The sequence below is a fragment of the Elaeis guineensis genome, chromosome 15, assembly GCF_000442705.2.
Source record: "Elaeis guineensis isolate ETL-2024a chromosome 15, EG11, whole genome shotgun sequence".
Taxonomy (NCBI): domain Eukaryota; kingdom Viridiplantae; phylum Streptophyta; class Magnoliopsida; order Arecales; family Arecaceae; genus Elaeis; species Elaeis guineensis.
This window is the reverse complement of record NC_026007.2, coordinates 43,894,390-43,904,199: the sequence shown is the minus strand read 5'-3', so window position 1 is coordinate 43,904,199 and position 9,810 is coordinate 43,894,390. Positions and strand designations below refer to the sequence as shown.

The 9,810-nt window shown below is 39.4% G+C and overlaps 1 pseudogene; it reads right to left on the bottom strand.

The window, feature by feature from the left end:
* Nucleotides 1–1,573: 1,573 nt before the first annotated feature.
* Nucleotides 1,574–5,677, bottom strand: LOC105033917 (ACT domain-containing protein ACR8-like; annotated as a pseudogene).
* Nucleotides 5,678–9,810: the final 4,133 nt, after the last annotated feature.

Sequence of the window (9,810 nt, the reverse complement as noted above, 5' to 3'; positions counted from 1 at the left end):
TTTGTTCTGCCCATGTGGTAATATTCCGAGAGTTTATTAAGAGATTCTCATAGATTATCCATGTGGCTCGATGAGTCGGTGGATTAGGGTTGACTTGTAGCCGAGATGCTGTCCCGATCAAATCTGTTTTAGTATGGATTGCGGGATTTTGTATTTAGTGATCGGTGGAATCTCAACCCAAAGGTTGGTGTCGATCATAGGCTTCATTCCCACTAATGATGAGATGTCAATCTAGAGGTTGAAAGAATCCCAACCCAGGGGTTGGCTAATGGTTGATCCGAAGGTCGGTGAGCATCCGAGTAGTTGTGGTCATTTTGCCTTAGCTTCCTTTGACGGATTCGATGGTGCCTTTTCTCATTGGCCTGAAATTTTTGAGGATGAGGTCTAAGATCCATGACTAAGGTGGCTCGACCCCACAACAGACACTATCATGAAGTCAAGCTAAGAGGATCAGGAAATGAAGTTGATGAGATAAAGCAGGTATCTAAATTCACAATCCAAAAAAATAAAAAAAAAAAATTCTATGGCATACGAGAATATTTTTTAAAAAGATTCTCATCTCCCTAAAATTTTAGTCAATATCCTCTTCATTATTTCGTTGGCTTCTCATCTGCTTTTAGGCAACTCCAATGATCACAAAAAGCCAAAATCGTGGTCCATGCCGGCTCAGATGTTAGTGGCACACCAAGCCGTTGGCATTTGGCTTTCAATCTTGTCAGCCAATGAGGTTTACAGAATGCTTTTCTAGTTGTGCAATGACTAGTTCTCTACCAATCTGGTTAAAAGCTTTGCATATGCCTTTCACGCTTCTCAGCCAACGAGGCTGAAAGAATGCTTATCTTATTAGGCACCATTGAAAATCCTCATAAGATGGATTTTTGTTGATTATAGATCAATTTTTTTCTCTAATTTATTGTAAAATATGGGTCAAATTATCATTTGAATAAATGGTTAAGTAGCCTATAATTATCTATGATTATATTATTTTAGATCCTATTATCTTAGTCATGTGATGTAGCGGATATCAGTATAGATCTGACTCGATTAATGGATTCTTGATTGATGGACCCATTATCATTACTAACTGGACTAGATCCTCACTTCATTTCTATATATATCCACCTATTGTGAAACCTAGGGCAAAAAAGATCTTTGTATTTATAGGGTGAATCTATCCCATTGAGGAGACAGACATAAGATGGAGATGGAGAGGAAGAACTATCCCATTTTTGATCTCCTGTTCAATAGGATATTCCAACAGAGATCATCAATAGCTGCTCAGAGATCTCAAGGTATGATTTATTGATGATTATTATTTTGAATAAATTACAAAAATTTTTTTGAGGTTTGCACTTATTACAGTTACATTTACTGTCTTTCAAAATTTATACTTACACCCCGAAATTTAACATCGTTAGTTAAACTGTTTCAAAAATCTAAAATGATCAAATTATTTTTCACTATAACTTAGTAAATGAAAATTACCATAACTCTTTTCACACACCCAGTTGGTCCACAGACTCCATCCCCCCACACCCTCCATATGCAGCTACAGCTTATAGTCTTTTTGTCCCTAAGAATAGGATCTAATGAGGCCCAGGTTGTAGAGATTCCTTTTCACGAAGCTCCGAAGTAAAACAATGTAGCCCCGGCTGCTGCCTCATGGCCTGCCGGCCTCATCCTGCAGACCTGCTACGGCCAGTCGTCATTCACCTTGAGGCTCTCAACATCAATCTTCTCGATCACTGCATCGATCGTCTTAGGGTCGGCCGGGTGGCCAACAGCGTCGGTGATGTAGAACACGTTTATCGCCATTTGGCCTTTGGTGGAGACCTTGGCCCTTGTCACCGAGAGGCCGTTCTCCCGAAACATTCAAGTCACGTCGGCGAGAAGGCCTCGCTGGTCCATCATTCACAACTCCAATCGCAATCCCTGAGATTCACACATGAGAGGAATCAAATCTAATTGTAGTTGGGATTAGAGAATCGGATGCCTATCAGGCTTTCTTTTTGGGAGGGAATCGAAGCTAATATATTGCAAAGAATGGTATGGAAGGTTCCTCGAACGCTCTACGCTCGATGGCGGCTTGCAAGCATTGGATCACAGTGTCGCTCTGCTTTCAAACTGATTGGGCTTCCATCTAGATGCCTAATGCAAAATTCCTAGAAAGAAATAATTGGTAAATTCAAGAATTAACCCATAATTCTAATAGAGTCCCCCAAAAAATTGCTGAATAAAGTCAAAATTTAACCTAAAAATGAGGAAAAATTCTAAAAATTTACCGGTGGGCTCGATCGCCATCTGTATCAATGCTGCCATAGAACACGACATACTCCATGTTGGTGGGGTACACACGATGTCGAAGAGCAGCTTGGGGCGATCCCTGCATTAGATGTTGATGATCGAGTAGCCACGCTCGATCCAATGCTAGATCGAAACAAATGGCTACGACGATGATGCGGAGGACGAGAAGGTAGCCTCGGCAAAGGAGATGCCATAGTCGCAGTTGGCCAACATGAGCTGATGGAGGCAGTGATTGGAGTGAGTGAGCGATGGTAGAGGCACGGTGGCCGTCTTGGCGCCGCAGATGTTGTAGTCACCCTTGAGGACATGATAGAGGCAGGCCTCGATGCAACGGATCTGCTAGGGGTCGTCGATCGAGGAGCCAGAATCCTCATCCTGAACGAAGATAAGGGTAGCGATCCGACCATTGTGGGTCCAAACCTCGATCTCGATGATGGCATAGCGGAGATCAGTGAGGACGGCAAAGACCTCCGACAAGAGGCTTGGCCGGTTGGTGTCAGTGAGCTCGAGGGTGGTGAGGCCATCAAGGGTGGTGGAGAGGGCTGCGGAAAGAAGGAAAGAAGGGTTTTTCTCCCACTAGACCTTTGGTGAAGGGCATTTTTGTCATTTTAAAAAATTTTAATTACATGGTACTTTGATCCAATTTTTGATTAACGGACTGCTTAACGATCAGGACTAAATTATAAGGTTAAAGTAAATGTCAGGAGTATAAGTATAGGTTTTTCAAATTACTGAGCTTAACTATAATTTCGACCTAACCTCAGGAGAGCTTTTGTAATTTACCCTATTATTTTTATACTTTGAGAATCTATTATTAAATAATCTAATCTTCTATATGAGATCCATGAAAAAATTTTCGACAATTGATATCATAGTCTAGATTTTGTAAAGGATTAGAATTAAAATCAACAATTTTGTATAGGATTAGTATTAAAAAGCAACCTATGTAGTTCAATCAAATAAAGAAAAACAAAAAAAAAAGAAAAAAAATTGATAAAGGGCTGTTGGTTTCTTTAGTGTCATGCCCACCCCTTTCTATAGCCTGATTGCAGGCAACCATCTGACAGGCAGCACCATTTGGGTAGTCAGGCGGCAATCGGGATGAGGCAATGGTGAGAGGCCGGCAATCCCCATCCAAATCTAAAGATCCAAACACAAAAAAAAGAGAGGAACATGAGGGTGGTGGTTTTTGCCATCGTGCCCTCCTTAACCTCCCTATGCTAATTGTAGGCTGCCGTCTGAGTAGGCAATGGTGATCTCGATGGGGCGGTGGTGCCAAGTGTAAGCCCTCTTTTTCCTCCCATCAAAAATGGAATGCAAAAAAAAAAATGAAGGGCTTCGAAAATCACTGGCTTCCATCCCTATCGACTGTGAGCGGCGGAGATGAGCCGAGAACTAGTGGAGGTGGTTGGAGAGGAGCCGGCAATCTAACTATTTGGGCTTTCCGTCAGCCATCGGATTGGGGTTAAGAGAAGGGGAGCACCGGTTCTTGGCATGCCTTCCCACCGCTCGATCCCAAGGGAGAAGAGATCTAATGGATTCGGGTTATGGTTTTTACCCAAAATCTGAGCCGGTTAGCTGTCTAATATTATATGGCACTTTTGCATTTTAGTCTCTACAAAATGCATTATTTGATTTCAGTCTCACAAAGGTTTATTACATAATTTTGTTATGATCCATGCAATACAGTTTAATTGCATAAAGGCCATTGAATGTGTTGTTATAAATTTTGTATTCTCATATTTGGTTTGAATAATGATATATTTTGTGTTGATCTTGATTTAGAGGGTTGTGGGTTTTAATACGTGATGACCATTCATTGAGATTTACAAGATTTCTCTATTTGATACTTCAGAGAATTAGGTTTGTTATTTCTTTTGGTAAACTGTTTGTTGTGGGTGCATTAAGTTGTACTAATAGATTCATAGGCACATTGGTTGATACCTAATTTGAAGATTTGTGAATTTTATTGGTTGGTGACCACTACAAGAGCAAAGAGGAAGGAGGAGAAAAGAAAGGCCAAGGAAACGAAGATGAGTTCTATGGCTGGTATTAGATGAGTTCTAGCTAGTTTTTCTGATGCTTTGTTAATGGACTGGTGGCTACGGAAGTCTATATAAATAGGAGGATGCAGAGTTGCTCACCAAGAGACTGGAGTGGTTTTAATTGAGTGTAGGAGTGAGTGAAAGGGCACAAAAGTAGTCAGTCGAGTATAATTTTAGAAATCACATTGGAGAAAAGTCGTATTTCCGTTGCTCCCTTTGAATTGAAAGTCCTTGAATAGACTTAACTGGCAAGGCTAATGAAAAAAATACCACAGCAGTATTTTGAGGGGATAAGACAGACGTGCTGAGATGGTTGCAGCGGCCATAGTACTTTCTCACTAGCTTAGTTAGCCTAAAGAATTTATTGTGGACTAAGTTTATCCAGTAAGTCAACGAGTTTAACAATCCATGCGCAGCGCCGTGTATAATGCATATGATAGCGAGGCAATGAGTTTTCCTCTGGTCGATATGTTTGCATGGAGTATAATATACTTTGTAGCGGAAGTCACGCTCCTAAGATTGATGTAAATACCATAAACAATATTAATAGCTACACCACTGCCTTCTACTTGTTCTTTTGTTTGGCGTTACTTTTCTAATATTTTCTCTCCAAACTTGTTAATTACCCTTGATAAGTTTATTTGTTATACAATTAGTCTCCCTCTCCCCCTTTCTATCTCCTCCTACCTTGTAGCCTTCTGCCTTTCTGGTGTTTAATGAAGTTTCTTTTAGTGCTTAGGACCATTTAAATTAACCTCAAAAAAAATTATATTTAATAGTTAGGTGCTTTTTTTGTGCTTTAATCACATGATATGATTTCTTACCAAAAAAAAATCACATGATATGATAAATATTATTAAAAACGGAGCTAATTTGGAATCAAGTTGTCCATTCTCAGTTGTTCGAGAAGCATAGGCACTGCCATGAAGTCAAGGAGAGTAGAAGCTAGGAGGATCAAGAAAAGAAATTGATGAGATAAAGCAAGCATCTAATCTTGGTCTAACATGCTGGTGTCCAACAGGAGAAAAATTAATTTTTAGATTAGATACTCCACCGCATCATATTTAGATCAATTAAACCAAGACTCAACCAAAAACTGCAATTGATTTCTTTTATTGGTTTTGATCGACGATTTCCTTTTCCTATCATCCATGCCTGTGATGTATCGAGTTTTGATTGAACTGATCCAAAAATAATATTATGGACTTGATTCATCCAATAATTTTTCCATTGATAGCAGACTAAACCACAGCCAGCGTAGTGACGACGATAATGAAAGGATACTAAAGTCCAAAGAGGAAACCACGGTTGGTAGGTTGTTTTTCCATTGCTCCGTTTTATGTTATGAAGCGCGAATTCTTAGGGCGACGAGTTTATCAACCCACGCGCGGCGGCGACGTGACAGCAAGGCAATGGGTTTATCAACACATGGCATGTAGAGTATTGCATTGTCTTTTTTTTTTTCTTTATTATTTTATTTTATTTTATTTTATTTTTTTTAAATCTCTTTTTTTATTATTTTATTTTATTTTATTTTATTTTTTTTAGATCTAAAGTATCGCAATGTTAGAGGTTAAGGGAGAAAGAGTCATCAAGCTCAGAATCATCTCGCCATGCAAATAGTCACACCTGCTGTACGTGTGGAGTTTTCCTCCATAGATGTGTCCCATCAAAGCTCCACTCTTGACCTTGAATTGCACTGCTAAGACGAAATAACATTCCAAACCAATCAGGTGTTGAGGAGGAAATTTGTGGCCTAAAGGTTTTATTTTTGTTAGCTATGATAAGAAATTTATATATATTTTATATGAGAATAATATCTCTACATCAAAGAGATTGGACAAGATTTCGTCACTTACGTGATATATATAAAAAAATCTATACAAAGAACTAGAGTCATGTGATGAAATTTGATTAAGGAATAGAATGCATATGGATTGCATAGCCGGCCATATCAAGAAATGATTTTCACCGTATGAGATTGCATAGCCTGTCATATCTATCAAATTTAGTTGCATGATCGGTCGAGAAAATTAAGAAATGATTTTCATCATATGGTATTGAATAGCTAGCTATAGTTGCCGAATTTGGTTGTGTGACCAGCTGAGAAAATCAAGTAATGATTTTGATCATATGGGATTGAATAGCAGGCTATATCTGCCAAATTTGGTTGCATGATCAGTTAAGAAAATAAAAGAATGATTTTGATTTCATGGGATTGCATAGCTGGCCATATCTGCCGAATTTAGTTGCATGATTTTCAACACTATCTTTCAAGTTAGTGCATGGAGACTGGCAATGCCTGACCTACTAATAATGAAATGGAATGTGTCTTTACCAAAGGCTTTATTTCAGTATATAAACGGGAAATTATGGTTCCCAAAATTATAGAAACAGATTACAGAAACAGAAAAATTAGCCTGAAAACAAAACAAACATCAAAAAATCTAAATACCTACTCTCTAACAAATTGGATTCCACAAGCATCTGCCTGTAGTAGTAATCTTCATAAGACTTGAGATTGTTTGCTTCGCAATCCTCACTAACTCTCAAGCTTGCTAGCTTATCTATTGGCTGCTTGGCTTCTCTAAAAGATATGATTTATATAGAAGTGATCAACCCAAGAAGCAAGCTAGATGATATCTGATAGTAGATGATGCTTTCCATGGATGATGATTTCTAACCATTGGAAGCTATAGGAAACTCCCTTATCCAATTGGTTACAGTACGTCAATCTCCTTCCAACCAGAATTTTTTGTTAGTTAATTTAAGATGGTTGGTGGCTATTAGCATCCCATCCGATGCTGCTCCGTGTTTAGCTTTTGAAACTATAAAAGCTCTAAATTTCCTTGCTCCCGCAAATATCAGGGACCCATTATGATCTCAAATAATAAAACTGCCTGAGCTCACAAGGAGGCACCCATTTAATACATTTAGATGATCATAGGATTGAGCTCACAGAACTGCTATCCCAAAGTTGTGACATGTCGAACCCTGTGGTTTTTGTTGTAGCTTTGTGAAATTTCTTTTCAAGATGTCAAGTATGATGATATATATATATATATATATATATATATATATATATATATATATATATATATATATATATATATATATATATATATATCTTGGGTTAGACTGTTTCTCCTGAAAGAGAGTTCATTTCTTGCAATCCAAAGCATCCATCCAACATGACATATAAGAGATCTATCAATGTCAGTCCCTTCCTTATCCAAAATGCATTCCATTAGATTTTGCATGGAGTTGAAGTTTGGTAATATTGGAGTTGCTATAGATTCTCAGCTTGGGTCGGATTGGCTGGAGTTGAATGGCAATTGCAGGACCGTGATGGCTAGATCTGCAAAATAAGTCCCTGACTGAAGTTAGTTTTAACGGGGCCTCTCCAATACTCAAGTCAGAAATCTAAAAAAATGAAAAGGAGCGCGCGAGAAAGAGATTGCATATCTAAGGGTCCTCTGTTTGTCTCTATTTATATAGATGAGAGCCATGAGAGATGAGAGTTGTTGGAGGCCATCTCGGCTACATCGGGCTCACTCCGAGATTTCTGGCTTGATCTCTTAGATTTGATGGTTGTTGCTGCCTTATTCAGCTTGTGAACAACTGTTTATAGTAGTCGCATGGTTTGAAGAAATATATGGGAGCTCCTAGCCAACTCTTCCAAGTATGTCGATCAAGGCTGACCTAGGCTCTCCGAGATCAATAGAAGTATGGGTTGGTTGAAGCATGGGTTAGTAGCTGACTCCCATGTCGACCATGGTCGAGGTTTGTTAGTGTCATCGACTCAGGTAGTAGAGATTTTCTATCCATGACATATGCCCCTACTCCCAAGTTTGAGCCAGAATTGGATCAGACGAAGAGAGTACATTAGACCAGATCCATCGAGAACATGCTTCAAATACTTGGCCCCTTAGTCAGAATGACACGTTCGCATTGCTTGGGCAAGATGAAGCATTACATGAGAGAACTATCAAGATTAACTAGCAGTCACCATTAAGGGGCGTGTTAGATTCAAAGCATCATCGCATCACTCATTAATGATCCATTTGATGGGTTTATTGGGCTAGTGAGGTCATACCAGGTGGCGATCATCCAGTGGGCCTGGTTGAATCGATGCTTGAATCGCACTATTTGAGACACCTATAAGTAGAAATCCATCCTTTTCATTTTTACCTTTATGCTGTATCTTCTCCTTCAAGCTTCATGTTGGTGGTGGTTCCTAGATTCCCTTGATAACTCTCGGCCATTTTCTTTGGCAGCCTTTATTACATGCTCAATCAATTGCAAGTTGGTTTCCAAAGCACATCCCTGGCCCCCCTCTTTGTCGATCCTTGCTTCTTCCATTTCATTTCTTGATCTTGTTTCCACCATCCTCTCTACTCCTTTTTTCTATTCTTTCATTTAGCTTCTAGGCATAAGATGGGCAAATCGGGTGATACAATGCAAGGCTGGTCTTCCAATTCTTCTGCTTTAGGCTATGACCCCAAGGAACCAAATGCCGGATGTGGAGTCGAAGAGTCTTTCATGCCTAGATAGTACCAGTTAGTATTGGACCCGAAAGACTTGAGTTTACTATGCGCCCAGTTTAAGATTCCTTCTGAATTTGAGTTGGAACTCCTCGATCCCAGTGGTCGGATTTGCATCGGCTCGATCTATATGAGGAGGCCTTTCGGGTAGGGCTTAGGCTTCCCCTCCATTCATTCATCATCCAACTTTTCAAATCTTTTGATATGTCCTTGAGATTCGTGGTTCTGAATTCTTGACATTTTATTTATGGCTTCCTTGTTGCCTACTTCCTAGCTGAGGTATATCCAACTGTCCCCTTTTTTTGATCATTCTTCACTCTCAAGAGGCATCCCTATACCAAAGATTGGTAGTATATCTCCCCCCAAAAGGAGATTTCTCTTTTGATAAAGGGCGCTTCTTCCTTTGTTCATAGTTGGAAGGAGCACTTTCTTTTCATTTCTTCCTCTTCAACCAAGGATTAGGATTTGGCTCGTTGGGGATGACCAAGGGAGTCAGTCCTTCTAATTTTGATGTTGGGAAAGAAGGATACTCAATGCTTTAAAGTTTTGTGTGAGTATAAGATTCTACCATTGAGGAAGCTGTTATCAGAGTAGACCCTCTTTAATATTGATCTTAGTCCATCCGACCATCAAGGTGGGTGTCAGTCTGATAGATTGATCTTTCATCTTCTCCCCCCTTCAATCTCTCTCTCTTTTGTGAACTAACTTGCTTCGGCTTGATGTAGATATGAAGCCTGAGGAGTTGAATTGCTGAAGAAGAATATCATGAGGAAAAGAAAGGCTTTGGTCATCATTGAAGCCCAAAAAAAACAAAGGACTACTAAATCCAGGTAGGCATTTGGACTGCCTATCCTTTGGGTCTCATCCACTCCAACCAAGGTAGTACTTGTGGAAAAAATTCAGTGCAGGGGTAAAAT